General features: G+C 40.0%; 1 non-coding gene across 1 annotated transcript; it reads right to left on the reverse strand.

Moving 5' to 3' along the window:
* Positions 1-19501: 19501 nt before the first annotated feature.
* LOC120366430 (U6 spliceosomal RNA) lies at positions 19502-19608 on the reverse strand. The gene has a single exon (XR_005581098.1). It is a non-coding gene; the product is annotated as a U6 spliceosomal RNA (small nuclear RNA).
* Between the last annotated feature and the right edge of the window lie 540 nt (positions 19609-20148).

The raw sequence follows: 20148 nt of genomic DNA on the forward strand, positions 1-20148 counted from the left end.
ATTGTTATTCAATCAACATGTTACAATCCTCATACAAACCAATCACTAAAAATTGTCAATGACATTTGCTATAGAAAATTTAATTTACATTTTAATAAAATAATATATCTTATATTTATATGTATTTAATAATAATATTGAATACGCAATACATATGAAAACCCACATATTCCCCGTTAAGCCTAAGAAATTGAATAATACCCATTCCTCTGAAGCTCCCTGTGTGCCCTCCCAGGTTGGATGTCCACCCTTCTCCCGAGAGTAGACCGCTCTCCTGAATTGCTGTGAGCTATCCTCGTGTATTTCTTCATAGGTTTTATATATGTCACTAAACAAGGTATCACTTAGTTTTGTCTCTTCTGGAATTTCACGTAAATGGAATCATATTGTATCTGATTTTCCTCTATAGATGGATATTTTAGCTCTATATTTTATAGATATATGCAGATATGTATATCTGCACACATTATATATGACATATACATATATAGTATGTATAACAGATGTATATATACAGATAAATCTATATTGTACATATATTCAGATATATATCTATATAAACAGATTGTATGTGAACATTGTCATTATACTTTCTTTTTTTCCTTCTTTTTTTGAGCCAGAGTCTCAATCTGTCCCAGTCTGGAGTGCAATGGTGCAATCTCAGCTCACTGCCTCCGCCTCCTGGATTCAAACAATTCTTTTGCCTCAGCCTCCCAAGTAGCTGAGATTACAGGCATGCAACACCACACCTGGATAATTTTTGTATTTTTAGTAAAGACAAAGTTTCAGCATGTTGGCCAGGTGGTCTTGAACTCCTGGCCTTGTGATCCACCCACCTTGGCCTCCCAAAGTGCTAGAATTACAGATGTGAGCCACTGCCTCTGGCCAACATTATCTTTTAAAATTTATTCAGATAAGTACAAATAGCAGAAATTCAGTCATTTTACTGTATAATATCCTGTGTATGACTATGCCATGAATGATTCATTCATTCAGTCCCCTGAGACTCTTTTTAGATTTTTGCTATTAAAAGCAATAAATCTATGAGCATCTTAGCCATGACTCCTGTGCAGGTGTGTGGATGTTTTTCCTGCACCTGGAAATGGAGTGCTGAGTCACGAGAAAGGTGCACTTTCACACTGACCAGAGAACATGTGATTTTCTTTTCTTTCTTTTCTTTTCTTTTTTTTTGAGACAGAGTCTCACTCTGTCACCCAGGCTGCCGTGCAGTGGCACAGTCTTGGCTCACTGCAACCTCTGCCTCTCAGGTTCAAGCTATTCACCTGTCTCAGCCTCCCCAGTAGCTGAGATTATAGGCATATACCATCATGCCTGGCTAATTTTGTATTTTTAATAGAGACAGGGTTTCATCGCTGGCCAAGCTGGTCTCGAACCCCTAACCATGTGATCTGCCTGCCTTGGCCTCCCAAAGTGCTGGGATTATAGTTGTGAGCCACCACTTCCAGCCAGTATGTGATTTTCTGTAGTAGTCATACCATCCTATTCTGTCACCATCTCATGGTGATGGCTTTGTCCATTTTGGTGAGTAAAAAATGGTATATTGTGATTTCATCTGGCATTTCCCTGATTGGATATCCTTTTATATGTTTATTAACCATTTGAATTTACTCTTTTGTGAATTGCCTATCCCTATGTTCTGCTTATTTTTCTATTTTGTTTTCTATTTTTCTGTGTTTGTTTTGTGTATATACTTATACATATATAGTTTTGTTTGTTTTGTGTATATATGGACACACCGGTATACATACATATATGTATTATTATGTTGCAGGTATATAATACAATATCTCTCAGTTTATAAGTTTTCTTGTTTTAAATTTCTTGTTTTCTTTGATAAACAAAAATTTAGATTTTAATGTAATCTAGTTTTTCTACCCTTTCCTTTATGGCTTGGTCTCCTTTATCTTGTCTAAGAAACCCTTCACCACAGTGAAATTCAAAAAAAACACCACCACAGAAGTTATCCTATACTGTCTTCTAAAAGCTTTACATTTCTTCTTTTCGCATTTAATCCTGAAATCCATCTGACACTGGTTTTATGCATTGTGTGTGAGAGGGATCTAATTTCATGTCATTTCTCACAAGGATAACCAGTTAATTCTGCACCACGTGCTCCTTCATTCATTCTTTCTTCCTAGATCTGTAGTGCCACCAGCCACATATGAAATTTTCATTTATGCATGGGTCTATTCCCAGGCTCTCTCTTCTGATTCCCTTAGCTATTAATCTCTATCTGCATCAATGCCATATTGATTTATTTAATATACCTTTTCAATAAGCCTGGACGCTGGCGAGGCACTCTCCTCTTCACCCTTATTCTCTTCTGAGTGTCTTAGCTATTCTTGCCTTTTGCTTTCCTATATACATGTTAGAATTAACTTGTTAAGTCCCCAGAAGAATTTGTTCTGAATTGACAGATTAATCTGAGAAATGGTATATTAATTTGAGAAGTGGTATAATTATGAAATTGAGTCTTCTCATCCAGGTGTATGGTATATTTCATTTCTTTATTTTTAGTGGATATTTGGGTTATTTTTAGTTTTTTGCTGTTAAAAATGTTGAATTTATTTAGGTTTCCTTGGCTGTCTTTCAGCATGGTTTTACAACTTTCTTAAGTCTTGCATAGCTTTTATTCAATTTTTTTCTTATGTATCTTATACTTTTCTGCTTCTGTTATGTATGGTAACTTTTTAAAAAAGTATAAACCATAACTATGGTTTGAGATCTTCATTGTAAACTATAGTTTTACTGTGTTTTGTTGCCCTTTAGAGACAGGGAGGTGTACTGGATAATTTTTCCCTTACCGAATAATTCTGGGCTTCTAGACCTCTCTACTCTTCATATCCTTGGGTTTGGTTTCTACGTTGTCTTGTCTTTTTCACTGCTGTTATGTTGTGAGGGAAGGACTCCATTCCAATCCTGAGCTTAATGTGCTCCTGAGTAACCATATGAAGCTGATTAAAATTATAGGAAAATTGCCATAAATACCTTCTGTGACATTTATTTAAACTGCTCACAACCTTATTTTGTAAGATCCTTCAAGACTCTCAAATAGTGGAGCTTGCAAAGAAAATCATGTCTGCATAAGTAAGCTATTATTTCACTAATTAATAGTTACTTGTCTCTAGTTTAAATGCTTAGATTATGATAGAAAAAAGAATGATAATTAAGTAGAAAGAAAAGGGGTGTTCTTAGAAGTGATAACTTGGGACACATCATCCCATTGTTCTATCTCAACAAAGTTTTAGGTAAAATCCTTACAAGAAAATGAATAATCTGGCAAGCATTGCCTCAGAAATCCAAGTCAATGGAGCAGTAGCCACTCTCCTGTGTGTAATGGCAGTGAGGTTGGATAATGGACATGGCAACAGAATTTGGGGGCCATTTGACTAATTTCTTTCTTTCTTTCTTTCTTTTTGAGATGGAATTTCACTTGTGTTGCCCAGGCTAGAGAGCAGTGGTATGATCTCGGCTCACTGCAACCTTTGTCTTCCAGTTCAAGCGATTCTCCTGCCTCAGACTCCTAAGTAGTTGGGACTACAGGCATCCATCACCATACCTAGCTAATTTTTGTATTTTTAGTAGACATGGGGTTTCAGCATATTGGCCTGGCCGATCTCGAACGCCTGACCTCAGGTGATCTACCCATCTTGGCCTCCCAAAGTGCTAGGATTACAGGTGTGAGCCACCGTGCCCAGTCAACATTTGGCTAATCTCTATAGGTATATAAAATTCTAAGTTTCTAACTAAGCTATGCAAAAAATCCAGCATAAATGAGCAAAATTTGAGTTTAATGGAGATGTATTACTGACTATCAGTTGCTACCTAAGGAAAGAGCCATCCATGGTCAGGATAATGAGCATGTGATGTCTAATAGAGTGTGAGGGGTGGTTGCAGAGGCTGGGGAGTTGGGTGCATTGGCCCTGAAGAGTGGCTAATGTCTCCAAATTATGAGACTGTTTAGGTAGGACAGTGCAGCTGTGTGCTTTTTCACTTTCAGAATGAGTCAGTGGCATTGTGATAGGATCACTCGAATTCTTCTCTCCTTTTGGAAATTTAAGTTTTTTACTCTTTTAAAGTTAGTCATGACCATGTGACTTGCTTAAGCCAATAAAATGTGAGCAGAAGTGGCATTTTCACCTCCAGGGAGATACATTTGACACCTTGCCTCTCTTTGGCTGACTTTGAGTGCCTCAAGGAACAACAATAGCTAATCACACAGAAAACTAAACAGCTGCTAGGATTGTCAATGAGACCAGACCTGCAGAGGACCTGGTGAGCCAGAAGCAGACTTTTATTGCTAAAGGTTTAAAGTCGCTTGTCCTGCAGCAAAGTCTAGGACCTTCAGCCTGACACAGAGGCCAACCATCACAGTACCTTTTGGGCGAATTACAAATTTAAGAACTAGCAGCAAGAACTGTGGGATTTCAGTTTCAGAGATCCAGAAACTCACTTCCCTTATATGAACCCTGCTGAAATTGAGGGATGTGGAACTTGCTATCCATGAAAAACAACAAAACAAATGGACTCTCTCAGTTTTGAGGTAAGAATGAGGAGGGTAAAGTTATGTAACCAAAAGGATTCCATTCCCCCCAAATCATACTTTGATTATCTTCCAAGAATTAAGAAAAAAGAGCATGGATGCACCTGTGTAATACACTTAACTACGTGTGATGTAAACAGGGGGAGAGCTTAGTGTCTTCTATCCTGACCGCTCTAGCATCCTTAGGTCTAGAAAACTGTTGCTTCTTGAAACAGGGCCGTGTTCTTAGCCCATTTTTGTATCTGATAGTCTTCAGTGGCACATAATTTATCAGCAAAAATGCAAAACGTAATATGAATTTAGTGTTTTTCCTTTGAAGCCAGGAAGTTCTTTTCCTTCTTTTCATGTTTCTGGCCTTGTGAGAGCTGTCACTTCATTTGGGGTCATTGAAGATAAAGGAGATTTGTCCTCTTGGCTTTCTCACCCCTGAGACTACCCACTTCAAATGGCCCTGTCCTTCGCTCTCTAGAAGCCATAGTCTGCACACTAATAGCTGCCTTCTCCCAGCTCTAATTCAGGCGGACTTTTCTGCTCCCCTAATGCTCCCCCGACCGGCACCAAAATGAGTAAACAAAACCCTTCTGAACTCACAGGATCACAAGCCAATCACTCTCTGATTTGGCAAGGAGGGGGAATTCTGTTTTCTGTTCAAGCTCACTCAGTCTTTTTTCTTCATCCATACCCCTCCCCATTCCATTCCTTCACCTCCTATTCCTGCAGAGAAATCTCCATTCCCTCTCCATGGCGCATTCCTGCTCTCTAGCTATGTTACAGGCACTCACAGACATGCTGACTGTAAGAACTGACATTCAAGTCATCCTGCTCTACAGGGTGACAAGAAAGCACAGGGCTGGTATGAGATCCCCACTGCCCTAGTCACAGCGCAGGGAATGCCCTTGGTCCCAGAATCCCCTTCGGGACCCTGAGGCCACAAGGAAGCATGGAAACCGGGGCGAAGACGATTTGCCCTGTATTTTTCGCTGAAAGAGCTTTTGTGAGTAATGGAAGCGAGAAAGTCACGTGTACTCATATACAGTTTTGACATTTCCTTTAGAGGCGGTGAGTCTCAAAAGATAGGGTCCCATGGTGAGAGAGAATTATTTATTTCTTAATTTTGTGTCTTTGAGGGCCTAGTGGTTTTCTAGAAATTTTAATTGGATACTCAATACACCCTGAATATTTTTTCTCAGTGCCACATCTAGCATTAACTGCAGTGAAATAATAACGTTATCTAAGACTTATGTGCTAAGAACTATATTAAACACTTTACATTTTCGTAGAAATCCCACAAGCGAGGTGCTATTCTCACCCCTTTACCAATCAGGACACAGCCTTTGGAGAGGCTGCGGTTGCCCAAGGGTAACATTTGTGAAAGGCGGATTGGGGACCGAGTCCTAGGCCCATCCCATCTCAGACCCCACACTGTTTACTCCCATGCTCAACAGCCTTTGACGTGATGGCCCGGTCTAACTCAGGGCTCCAGAGTGTACTGAGTGTGTTTGTATCCGTTCCGATTCTCAGACTTCCCATGACTTTTGGAAGAACTTAATAAACATAAGATTTGGGTTAGCTTAAAATTTTTTCTAGGTATCAAAACACAAGAGTAGAATTTAAGACCTCTGGATTGACTCTTGCACTTTCCACTGATCTATGATCCTTTCCCCTGCCCTGTGATGGCCAAAAGGTGGGCATGGTCCAGATCGTCGAGGAAAGAGGAAGCCTGAAGCAGGGGGGTTTGTGGCAGTGACCATAGCTAGCCTCTCTGCAAACCTTGGTTTGCTCACTGGTAATTGGAGGAGTTTGTGGTGCTCCCAGGCTGCCTCAGGCATCCCTTCCCACTGTGACAGTTGGTGACCCTAAACTCTCAGGGCCTGCCTGGCTTTCATGCAGTCTCATATCTGAATGCAGAACAACTCCTGCTTCCCGCAGGCACCTTTCCTCCATTCAGAGAACGTGAGCAACATTGAGAGCATTTAAGGGGCGATTCCGGTGAAGAGGGCAGAGTCCACACCTTCAAGTAGCCGAAAGCTGTTTCGCCTACTGGACTTTTGAGCCTGCTGCAGTCAGCCTGGAATCTCCAGTCCTTTTTACCCTAGCTTGCAGCCCACTGGAGCTAGTAAATTAAGACCTTTGCCTTTGACATTTGGGTTGGGAAAAAGTGAAAACCGATCTAATAATAATTAGTTATGGTTTAATATGCGAGATTGAAGCGTTCTCATTTTTCATTCTGGAGCCTGGTGAGACGGAGCCAAGAGCGGAGATTGATGGGGGAGCATAAACCCCCGCAATGTTCCCATGCCAAGAGAAGTAAATGATCCTCAGGCGCCTTCTTATATCATGTTAAGAACCCATGACAGCCCCAAAAGAAACAGAGAGACACAGTGAAGGTGGGGGATAAAAGAGGGTTTTTTTTTTTCTTTTTCATTGTTCTCTTAGGCCAGGCACCTTGGCACACACAACCCTGCCTATTCATTGTGTAAAGACTGTGGTCTTCAGGCTTCAAGAAAGAAGGCTTGGATTCAGATAACTGGCTCTGGGGAAACAGCAGCTTATTTTGTTACACTGGAGATATATTTACTTTTCACTTAACGAAGGGGAGTGATGTCTTAGATAAGACATGACCCGACACAAACTACAAACATTCAGTCCAAACACGGCAGGGAAAACCCTTCCCAGAAATGTCCAATTTGTTACTACGCAGAAGCGGTATTGGTGGTTTTAGTGCCGTGGAGGGATTTCATTAACTTTCTGAAGGGAAAACGCTGTGCGATGGTGAAGCAAACCTGAAGACATTCTGCGAAAGAGTGTGCGCACGCACGCCAGTGCATATCTGTGTGTGCGGAATTGCTGTGATTTGACGTCATGTGGTAAGATTAGCCTGTTTCTCACTGGCGGGAAATTCAGTGTGACCCAGAAAGTTACAGAGGGAGGAACCTGTGAATCGGTTGAGAAGGAAAGTATTAAATAATTCTTGATGTATCACTGTGTCCTGGAAAAGAATGAAGATTAGGAGAAAAAAGGCTGGAACAGGAGAGGAAAAACAGATGGTGCCTTCCAAAGAACGCTCCTGCAGTTTTTCATGTCTCCCAGTGAGACTTGAAATGTGAACACAGAGTTGAGGCTGAGCACGGAGCCCAGTACACTGCTGCGGACAGGCCAGTGTGGCCCAATGACCTGGGTGTGTTGTCCAAGGCTTGGAGGCTGATGCCCAGGGGGGCCCCGGGGAGGGCCGGGAGATGCTGCCCTGTCGGGAACAGGCAACTGAGGCCAGCAGGACCATCCGCCAAGTGCCTGCTTTTATCCGTCATGAATGAGATGGCAAGGGTCCAGCGATGGGAATTTTAGCAGAATGGTTGTGTGTAAGGAAATAGGCAGATAATAAGAGAGGGCAAATGGGGCTTACCGCAGAATTCCAAAACCAGAACACAAAAATCTTAATGACTTTTAAAGATTTTTGCAAAGTTTCAAGCCTTCTTGCTACTCAACCAACATACCCCTACCTGCCCTTATTGCCTCTTTAAGCTTTCTAGATCCTTCCCTGTCTCCCATCTTCCTCTAGAGCTGAATGAAACCAGAGAGCAAGCCAAGGGTGGGGAGCCCACTGACCCAAATAGGCCCGTTAGCAAGCCCCACACTCTCCAGGAGCTTCTGTAGATTTAAAGGTTGTCTTGAGCCATTTGCCTGAAAGCCAGAGTTTCTAGCTCCAACAAATACGACTCTCAGAAAGTAAGAACAAGGCCTTAGTGTCTGAGATGTGGAACTTCATTCAGTGCTGTGATTTTAATATAAGAAATGAGAGATTAAATTATAATGACATTTCAAAAAAGAATAACATTTTTATAAATACCAAAGTCTACCAGCAAACTCAGTGGTAGATAAAAGATTTCTAGCTACTGAAGAAAAAGCATTCAATGTGCAATGTTGGAAGTTCTCTGTGAGCAGGTAGAGAAAAGAACAGCAATTTTAGATTTTTAAAGGAATGTGATGTATGAGAAGGCACAGGTGTTACTACCTTATGGCCTCCTGCAGTGGTCCCCAAACTTGAACAGAATCGCCTGGAAGGCTTATTAAAACATAGATGACTGGGTCCCACCTCCAGAGTTTCTGACTCAGTAGGTCCAGGATGGGACTTCTAACGAATTCTCAGGTGATGCTGATGCTGCTGTTCCGGGGACTGCCCTTTGAGAACCACTGGCTTAGTGTATGTAGGATAAAGATACATGCATAGATTACATTTTTATTTACCCACATCTGCAACTGTATTCTGGCAGGAAGCACAATGGACTATAACAAAGCCAACACTTATTGGACTCCTTTCCTGTCCCCAGTCAGTGGTTTCAGGGAGCAGCTGAGCTGAGCAGAGAACCTCATTCCTGGCAGTGGGAACCCAGGTGTTCTGGACCCCTGAGGTGTGCTGCTGGCTGAAATGAATTTAGGAATTTAGAATTTAGGATTAAAAGAGCATGAAATATTAGAATATTAGCATTGAAAGGGAACTAGCAGAAAGTCTGATGATTATGGAATAGCCATTCAGTGCGAGAGCCTTGAATTTCAATTCCAGCTGTGACACTAGCTTTGAAAACTTAGCAAGTTGCTTAACCCCTATGAACCTCAATTTTCTCCTCTGTAAAACTGGGAACCCTAAAAGGCTTGTGTTTCAGTCACGATTCTTAGTTGCAATCAACTGAAGTCCAGTCTGGCTGATTTAAGCAGAAAGGGAATTTATTACAAGAATATTGAGTTATACAGGGAAAATGAACTGTTTCACCAACAAGTCAATGGCATTAAAAAAAAAAAAAAAAAAGAGGGGCTGTTGTTGAATAAAAGAGACGTCGGAGACATAACAACCAAACGTAATTGGTGGACTTCACTTGAATCGTGATTCAAGCAACTACCATGAAAAGACAATTGAAAGATTTGGAATAAGACTGGGTATAAGATGACATTCAGGAATTACCATGAATTTTCTGAGTTGTCACAGAGACTAACACGCTAAGGTATTTACCAGTAAAATAACACGATGCCTGAGATTCACATCAAAAAAAAACTCTAGTGAAAGAAGTCATAGGAGGAGGGGAGGGGAGGAGGGTAAAACTAACAGGATTGGCAAAATGTTGATTATGTCAACATAATCAACCAAGGCTGCACCTTGGTGACCAATACATGGTGATTTATTTTGCTGTTCTGTGTGTGTGCATGTACCTGTGTGCTTTTGAAATTCTTCATAAGAAAATACTCAAGCAAAACAGGAAACAGCCTGTCTATGAGGGCTGATGAACAAAGCTGAGATGTCACTTAGGAAAAGATTGAGGCACTGCTGTCATTGTCACCAGTCCCTAGACTCTGGAGCTCGCACCACGGGCAAGGGGGCTTGGGAGAGTGATGAACTAGCATTTTCAAATTCTATAGTAAGGTGTCTCCAACAGCAAGACTCTCAGGGTAGAAAAATTCTCAAGCTCCGAAGAGGGATTCAGGAGATGGATGACGAAACAAAAACCAAAACCAAACTAATAAATGTCCACTAGAGGATATGGGAGGCACTCAGCCCGTGTTGATAACCTCTCCCCTTCTTGTCCCTGGGATACATGTAGCCCAAACCTCCATCTTATATTAGACTTTCTTTTTTTGACATCTTAGATAGCTAGGTCTCTAATCTCAGTAATTGTCTAATCTCCTTTTAAATAATCAAATTTTTCCAAAAGCCAAGAATTGTACCTCACTGCTTCCAGATGGGAATCATTCCATGATGGGGCACTCCCAACAACTGGAACGACTTTACTCTGAGTGTAAAAGCTGCCATTTCCAGCCATTGTTCTGAATGTAGCATCCATGGAACATGTCAAATCCATCTTCTACAAGGGGATTCTGCAGATACTTAAAGACTGTCATAATCTTGTATTTTTCAATCCTCGGTCCAGGCCCTGGCACCTCATCGAAGTCTTTTCATCAGGTTAAATATATATGAAACAGGTAAAAATTTAGCCTGTTTATATTTAAGGTGAATATTGTCATGTGTGAATTTGGTCCTGTCATTATTATGCTAGCGGGTTATTTTGTATTTCAACTTTTATTTTAGATTCATGGGGAACATTTGCAGGGTTTTACAGGAATACAGTGTGTGGTGCAGAGGTTTATGGTCCTATTGAACCCATCACCCAGGTAGTGAGCGCAGAACCCAATAGGTGGTTTTTAACCCTTGCCCCCTTCCCTACCTTTCTCCCTTACAGTCCCTAGTGTCTACTGTTGCCATCTTTGTGTCTATATGCACCAGTATTTAGCTCCCACTTATAAGTGAGAACATGTGGTGTTTTTCTGTTTCTGCATTAATTTGCTGAAGATAATGGCCTCCAGCTGCATCCATTTTGCTGCAAAGGACGTGATTTCATTCTTTTAATGGCGGCCTAGCATTCCATGGTATACATCTACCATGTCATCTAATTTTTATCAGCTTTAGCTCCGTCACATGTCTCCCCAAAAGTAATGACCACAGAGCCACAAGTGAGGAATTAAAAGAGGACAAGAAACACGTTGCTTAATAGTTCAAAATTATTACACTGCCATTGATTTTTAAAATGTCTTGTTTGGAATAACACCGATGTCTCATTATTTAAAATAACCTTAATTGTGTCATCCCTTTGTTCTTTGACACTGATTTTTGTTAACAAGTCTATATAATGCTGACCTTCTGGGCCAAATCCCATGGAAAAAGGAAGCGGTCATAATGGGACATAAATCTAATGGTCAGAAAATGGACTAAAAATTGGAAAAGTGATACTTCTTGCATGCCCTGTAAATTCTTTCTGGTGGTAACTTCATTTAAAGGAGAACATCTATTTGAAAAACAGCTTATTTTAGTTGCACACCTCTTCTCTCAAGGAATTTGTAAATATGGAAGTACAGAGGCAAAAATATCACAATATGAGAGGAAAAATACATGACGAATGAACAACAGCTCAGTAAAACATGTTTCATGAGAGCCATATCACACTTTTTAAGAAATGTATCATTATACATCATGTACAGGCACTAGAACATAATATGTGCTTAGTAAATCATTGTTGAATGAGTAAAAAATGGGAAGTGAACAGTAAGAGAGCAAATTAAAATAAATTCCATCTTTTCCTCCCCTTTTAATCAGTTTATTAAACATGACAATTTTCATACATTTCAGGTTTATTTATGCACACATCTTTGATCAAATGCAAACCTGATTTGGTCAGATGTCTAAGGTCAATTCAACATGAACTTAGCTTTGTGAATGCCTGCTCTCTGTTAGCCTTGCCACAAAAGAAGGCCGTTGGATGATTAGGGTACTGAGTTCATTTTGTGTCTTTGATTTCTGGCTAGGTCACTGATAACAATTTTGGTAAGTTTCCTTTTGACCAAGGAGGTGCTTTGTTTGGCTAAATCATATATATGTAAAGGTTTTATGAAATAAATCAATTTTTGAATCTTCCTGTGACCAAATTTAAGAACTTTTCAGGGATAATAAGAACATAACTCACATGTACCTATGAGACCATAAAACTGAGTTGTTTTAGAAGACTTTGTTTTAATTTGCCTTCTAAAGTGGTTAGCCAGGCTGAATATTCATTTTGTTTCTCTTCTGCAATACTTTACAAGAACTGTGTGATCATCATTTTACTATATCTATCATTGTTTTGTGCCACCTCTTTGAGCTCAGTTCTGTTTAAAGTAAAATATTTAACATTTTTTAGAAAATGTCATCATGAATTACCAGCAGGCAGCGTTCAATGAGACTGTGGTTCTTCTCTTCAAGAAGTGTTAGAAGTTTCACTAACTTAGCAACACTGAAACTTTGGCCTTATACTTGTAACATTTGCCACGTGATACTTTAAATAATCTTCCAAATGTCAGCTGTAATATCTCTCTCCTTGCCAAGACAATGGATGGGCCCAAAATTAGCTAAGAAAAGACAGCTGGGTCTATCAAGGGTTCTTGAAGGAAGATACCAGAACATCTTGGTTAATACCATCACTCCCTCTGGAATTAATTTTTAGTTTTCCCATCAGGTGTGTTGATGGAAAGAGGTCTTACAGTTCTAGTAATTGCCTCGGATTCCTTCACTGTCCTTCATCGGTACCTCTAATGAAGTCTGAGCCATAGCCTGGGGTTGATGCCAGACTGGAATGCAGGGAGGCTGAAAGCTGACACCAGTTCAACGGAGCAAAGGGCTCTGTGCTGAGGTTGTCTCCATGACAACTTGGGTATTTTCCTGGTGATGCATTTACACAGCAGGGTTAAAGTTCTGTGAAAGCAACAGCTGTTGTAAAAACAGTATATTAAATATGTTTAGGACTGTAAAATGTGCATTCTTCTCTGTGGCATTTTATTGGGGGAAATTCTAAACATGCAAAATGTATTTAAGACAATGATGGGATATTTCTTTAGACAAATTTATTTTTGTTTTTGAAAGGAAGACTAAAGAAATATTTAATAGTCCTTATTTTCTAGCATTAAAAAAAAATTATCTTTTCATATCAACATATCCAGCCTATAACCCCGACCCCATTGTGCTGACTAGTATGTCTGCAGTAAGTTACTTGACAGGTAGCAGTTGGGGGAAATGAAAGTAATACGTTTACTTCTGTAACCAAAATCATTTGTCATGCTTCTAATTTGATGTTGCTCTTTTCTATTCACCATCTTTTTTAGTCTTCCAGGCTAACTGATTATTCTGACAGGTATTTAAGAAAGAAACAAAGCGTTTTTCAAACAGTTCAAAAAATATCTTGATGTTTTAATAGACCAATGTTTGTTTGTTCACTTTTTACAAACAAACTTATGCCCAGCATTTTGGTACCCTGCACTGATTTACAAGAGGTAACTTGACCTGAACTCCGAATTCCGTAAATCCATGCATCACCGTGGCATTCTGAATAGAGTGACCAACTGTCCCAGTTTTACCTGGACAGAGGATTTTCCTGAGACACAAACATTTTGCTACTAAAACTGAGAAAGTTCCAGGCAAACCAGGACTTCTCCTCCGTCACTCTAGCATTCAATACACATTGGCCAGCATCTGTTAATATGCCAGGCTCTATACTAAGGCAGTGAGATCTGAAGTCAACTGGTCCTTGCTCTGTTCCCATCTCTTTTGGTAACTTTGCAGAAAAACTGCAGCAAATTGATTCTGGCTCTTAATCTGAATGTGTTCGTATCTCTAACAAGAGATAATAGAAGGTGGATGTTATTCATCTTAGTTCATGGAATGTTGAGAAGCCAAAGCCCGCCCAGGTGAGTATGTTTCTGCCCTCGGCTGCCATCTTGGTTGGAATGAAGGGCCATTTTCCAGTGGCCTCCTGATTTTCTTTGCCTCCAAAATCTATGAAGTCTCCAGCCACAGAGAATATTTGCTGGGAATATTTTTCTACATCAAATGAAGCAAGATGTATTGGCTGCCTGGCTATACCATCTAATATAAGTATCCCTGGTAAGTTCAAGAACATTTGACACATTTTTTCTTTCCTTGAAAGCAAGGTTCATGACATTGGTCTACTTCTATTGTTTATAACTAGAGGAAAGGATGCACCCATGTCAGCCTTTTAGAAACACATCTTCAAAGTCAAAAATAAGGTAGCCAATGGGATGCACACCTTGCACTGTAACCAAGCAGGACGTCCCAACAGTGGGAGTGGAATCCTCCAGCCACACGCACAGAGGAGTAACCCCATGCCTGAGTATTCGTTCATTTACTTACCAGATATTTAATGAGTGCTTACTACATGTCAGGCTCTGCTATAGGTTCTGAGAAAAACCTAGTGGGGAAAAACAAACAAACAAACAAGCCAGAGATTCTTGCCCTCAGTGAAGCTTACGTTCTACTGAAGGAAAGCAAATTAAAGCTCTAGAGTTGGTATACATGTGAACACAACACGGAGCTTATTATGGTCATGGCCCCTACAGAAGAGATTAAAACTCGCCTGTTTTCTTAGCTGAATGAACTTATGTTGACAAGTTAACAGACAGACTGAGCAACTACGGTGCATTGTTAGACGCTAGAATGGAGATTTCACAGGTAAATTGGATCTGATCTGACCTTCTGATTTAATCTTGAAGCTGGTTGAGATGAACTGCTTTTGGAAAACTAGTTCTGTAGCTAGCCTATGGCTGCAATGACCAGACACCACCTGAGGGCCACAGACAGGTAGATAATTTTGATGAGCTACAGTTCTTATGGACAGATGGTTCCAACCGAGAGCGTTTTTCAAACTTGATCCTCAAGGTTGTGCTAAAAACAAACTTCTCATGGTAGATATGTTTTCCTTTATGTTAATGCTTCTGTATATTTCACGCAGCTATCAGAAATTGACTGATCATATTCAATTTACCACTCAAATAATTTTCCCAAATATTTTGATAGATTTCCAAAAGATTGACCAGAAACTGGAGTTCATGGACAGTGTTAATTTACATGAATAAACTAATGATCATGAAAATAAATGACGGCATTTAATATTAGATCTTTCAAATAGAAGCTACTATAATGTTTTGTTTGTAACATTGGTGTCTCTTGGACTATGCATCTGAACAAAGATAAGGTATAATTTTAATAAGCACTACATCCCACACTTAATATTGTCAAGGATTTTTAAACAAGCTCTTCTGCTCATAGCATGTATACAGGTGATAAAGATCTTTCTGACTTTAAAACAAAGCTCCAGTGTAAAGAGAATTCCATTTTGAGTTATTTCAGAGACAAGAAAGAAAGATTAAACTTGTGTTCTTTATGAAATAAAAGAAAGCTGTTTTGTATCTACTGTATTCCTAGCAAGGCTACAGCATAAAATTTGATGCTGTTTAAAAATAAAATCATCTTGGAGGAAAGCCATGGAACTGGGCCTAATAGGCACCTGCCAAAAGATCTTATCTGGAACCATCTCCTCCCAAGTGTGATATGTTTTTAAGCATCGGAAAAGCCTACATTATTTCTACCTACAGCTAAGAGGTCTAGGGTAAGTAGAGAAGGCCTTAATCTGTGGCTCCTTTCAGAGATTTGGTCTGGGTTTACAATCCACTCTTAGAAGACAGAAATAACCATTTTTCAAAAGCTTCTGGATTTTGGAGGACAAGGATGGAATATGAAGTCCTGGGTTGAAAAACCTATGTCCTAAAACTACCTGGTTGGACCAGTTTCAATCTGGAAACAGGCCTCTAGTGATGGCTTCTAGAACTGAACCCGTTGGAACTACCCAAACAGACTGCCTGCACAGCAGAATTGAGATGGCTGTGGACCACAAATCAGAAGATGAAGTTTTTTTAACTGGCTTTCTCATCAGCTCATGGGCCATGTTTCTTTAGGGAAAGGATTTAATTCATCTAGGAATCTATGTTCTCTGTTGTGAGTTGTGCAGTCTAAGAGAGAGGCTTCTCTAAGATTAGTGAATCCTTTAAAATCCTAACACATCAGCAGATGGGAGTGCCATCTGATAATACCCTTCTGATGATAGATACAGTTGCATTCTTAGTGGGGAATCCCAATGATCCCTTAAAAGTGAGCCTGGGAAAGAAAGGTTAAAAAGAATGTATACTATTTTCCTGAAACCTAATTTTTTCTAAATTCTAAGCCTTTTCTAAATAGATTAGTTTCACCTATGTAGCAGCTTGCTGATTTGAAACATGTACAATTGGCCCATTAATGTCTAATTTGCACAAGAATTTTTGGATGTAAGTTTTCATAAGTTTCCAGGAAGCTACCTTGTAGTATAGCCAGTTTCCCAGAACCTAAAACAAATTAGATTAATCATGCTAGAAACTAAATAAAAGTGCCTTGTTGGGGCCTGTTTGGGCAAGCCCTAATATTCTCTCCTGTTGGCCAAGAGGAACAGAGCATCTTGGAGGGCTTAGCTGCCACCCACCCTGCACAAGAGCAGCGATCGGACTCTGAGCTTCAGGGCATATTCCTTTTCCTGGGTTCTGACAGATGCCAGAATCTTGTTCTGTTGCAGAAGTAAATAGTCACAGCTTTGGGTAATTTTTACAAGTAGTTTTTATCTAGGAGATGTGTGATTTTCATACACTTGAGGTCAGGGCAACCAACATTTTCTTTTCTGCTGTGATCATCTGGCAGAGTTGTTTTAGCTCTTCTTAACTTGGCTACGAGTCTTTCCCCACCATCCTTCTGTTCTCACGCTGTGTAATTAACCAGCATCTCTCTATGGTTGGGGGTATTTATAAGACATGAAGCACGCACTGACACTTGACTTGTTGCTGGTGTTGATTTCTTTCTTAGAGCTGCGTAAACTTCTTCCTGTATGTCACAGGGTTGCTGAAGGAACTCAGCCCTCGCCATGTGCCACTAATCAGCCTGGCTCCGCAGAGAGCATGGAACTAAGCCTGCTATTGCAGGGAGATGGAATTTACTCTCAGGCACCGTCACTCGATCCCTCCCATGCTCTCACCAGCATTCAGGAACTGAAAATATTTACTTTGTGTTGATCTAACAAAACCCAGTAAATGGCAACCTTTACAGGGCCCAGAACGCATGCCAAAGGAGCAGGGGCGGGGAGTTCGAATAACCCCTGTTCTGCTTGCAAGTGGGGGTTTTCTGAGCTGCAATGCAAGCCCAGCGCCAGTCAGGTCTCAAGTTTCTTTGGCCTCTGAAGCCAGTATTTACTGACCAGGGCTTTGGAACTGAATAAAAGTATGTCAGACCACCCATTTTCTTTGCTAAATCTCTTTCTTGGAAATGTAGCTGGAAAAGGTTTTCTGATCATTTTTCTATCTCTATTAAAGATTGCTCGCTCCCTCAATGACTTATTTAATGCATTCTCACTGAGCTACCATCATTTTCTAGGCTCTAGTTTAAGTGCTGGGTATTTAACAAAGAACAAGAAGCGTTGGCTTCAAGATAATGAATCAAGAAGATGATTTCAGATTGAGACAACTGGCAGAAAAGAAACAACTAGGCGATATGATAGCGAGTACCCAGAGCCTTGTGACCAAGTGTGATTATAGCAGGCTTTTTGGAGATGCTGCTATTTGGCTCAAGACCTAAAGGGCATTAAGTCTTGCAGCCATGCACAAATTGGTAGGTCAGTTTTAAGGGAGAAAGTACAGTAAATATAATATTTTTTTTGCCTGTTGAGGCAAAAAAAAAAAAAAAAATCCCAAGATCAAGGAGTGGAAAAGGAACTAGGGTTCCGGGGGCCAAGTGTGTGAAAACAATGGGATAGAACATATCATGATCGCTACCTCCCTACTGTTTTTTCAGGCTACTGATTCATTCGACCGTTGCATTAATGATTTACACTTGTCAGGAAACTACACCTGTTTAAACTGCAGGAACATGCAGCTAATGCTTGACATAAGCACATGAAATCCTTGAAGTTAAACAGAAGCAAAATAAAATGCCACTAACATGAGTGTTGAGATGATGTGGCCCGGGAGGCTTGGGGACCCCAAGGCACGTGGCCACAGAGCAGCCCACTCCAAGTTCTAGGGATTTGTATTCTGTACCTCTGGAATCCCAATCTTACGGAACTCCAAGTCATCAAATGGCTGCAAGTCTCCAAGCAAGCCCAGAGTCAAGTTAAGTGGAGTAGACAGTGGGCGTGAAGCAAGATGGCGGGGGTAGGGTTGGAGTCTTCTAGACCTCACTGGGAGCTCTGATTCTGCCCTTTCTCCTTGTGTTCTGGGGAAAGTGTCTTGCCTTGTTGAGCCTCTTGCTTTCTTACCTGTTCAGTGGAGATGGTAACACCTAGTTTGTAGTAGATATACTCTGAGTTAGTATTTGAAAAACAATTCCGTCATATTTTTCTGTGATTCTTTGAGTGTAATATCTTCATGTAAAACCTGCTGTCACATGTAAGGAAATAGCCCTAGAGAAGTTAGTTAAATTCCTCCTGCATTCTTGAGTCAGCCACTAAAAGATGGCTTTTTTCTTGGTTCAAGAGAGCAGTGGCTCTTCCTGTGTCTTAGAAACTTTAAGATGTCAGCCAGACTATGATGCTTCTTTCTCCCCTTAAAGTAGTATTGTTTGTTAAAAAATTAAAGAATGATAATGATGTGTCAACATAGGCTCATGAATTGTATCAAATGCACCACTCTAGTGGGGGATGTGGATAATGGGGGAGATTGAGCATTTGTAGGGGTTCGGGTATACAGAAACTCTCTGTACCTTTCACTAAGTGTTGCTGTGAATCTAAAACTGCTCTTTAAAATTTGTCTTTAAAATTACAGAATGAATTATTTAGTGGCTAAATAAGTAGCAATATAGAATATAGGAATGTTTTTATAACAAAAATTTGTGGAGCTACACTGAGGACCAGTGTCTTTTTGTGTATCTTTTTCCAATGCACATAGATATCATTACTGCTATTTACAATAATTCTTGTCTCCTCATAGTACATGCTTCCTCTCGTCTCTCAGTTTTTTTGTTTGTTTGTTTTTGTTTTATTGAGACAAAGTCTTGCTCTGTTGCCCAGGCTGGAGTGCAATGGCGTGATCTCGGCTCACTGCCACTTCCACTTCATGGGTTCAAGCTATTCTCCTGCCTCAGCCTCTTGAGTAGCTGGGATTACATAGTAGAAATGGGGTTTCACCGTGTTGGCCAGGCTGGTCTCGACTCCCGACCTCAGGTGATCTGCCCATCTCAGCTTTCCAAAGTGCTGGGATTACCAGTGTGAGTCACGGTGCCTGGCGCCTCCTCCTTAAATTGCTTTTGATTTTCTTTTCACTCTATATGGATTCTGTGCCCGTGCTGCAAAATAAATGTTGCCTGAATTTTTATTACAATTTTATTAAATTAATAGATTAATATGAGGATAATTTGCATCTTTAGAATGTTATTTTCTTTTCTAAGGACTTGATTTTTTCCCCATTAATCTAGGTCTTCTTTTATGTACTCAGTAGTATTTAGTAGAACTTTAAAATTTATCAGCATTTCTCAATAAACTTATTTCTGAATTTCTTTTCATAAATATGGAACGTTTCATTAATTTGCATGTCATCCTTGCACAGGGGCCATGCTAATCTTCTCTGTATCATTCCAATTTTAGTGTATGTTCTGCTGAAGCGAGCACATATTTCTGAGTATTTTATATGTTTACGTTACCTTGCAAATGAGGCCTCAATTATGTCTTCTAGCTGGTTGATTACTACATATATAAATTAATGCTATTAACTTTATCTGTGTGTTAAGCTTGTGGTTGCTCACCTTACTGATGTATTCACACATATGCTAATGCAGCCGGCCCTTCATATCCATGGGCTCTGCATCCACGGATTCAACAAAGCATAAATTGAAAATGTTTGAACAAGAATTATGTCTGTACTGAACTTGTACAGACTTTTTCTTCATGTCATTATTCCCTAAACAATACAGCATAACAAGTATCTACATAGCACTTATACTGAATTATGTATTATGAGTAATGTAGAGATAATTTAAAATATATTGGAACATGTGCATAAATTATATGCAAATACTACATACATCATTTTATATCAGAGACTTGAGCATCCTCAGATTTTGGTAGCAATGAGAAGTTTTGGAACCAATCTCCCACAATATCGATGGACGACTGTGTATAGATCAGATATAAACTGATACACACACACAC

This window comes from Saimiri boliviensis, chromosome 2, assembly GCF_048565385.1.
Source record: "Saimiri boliviensis isolate mSaiBol1 chromosome 2, mSaiBol1.pri, whole genome shotgun sequence".
Lineage (NCBI taxonomy): Eukaryota > Metazoa > Chordata > Mammalia > Primates > Cebidae > Saimiri > Saimiri boliviensis.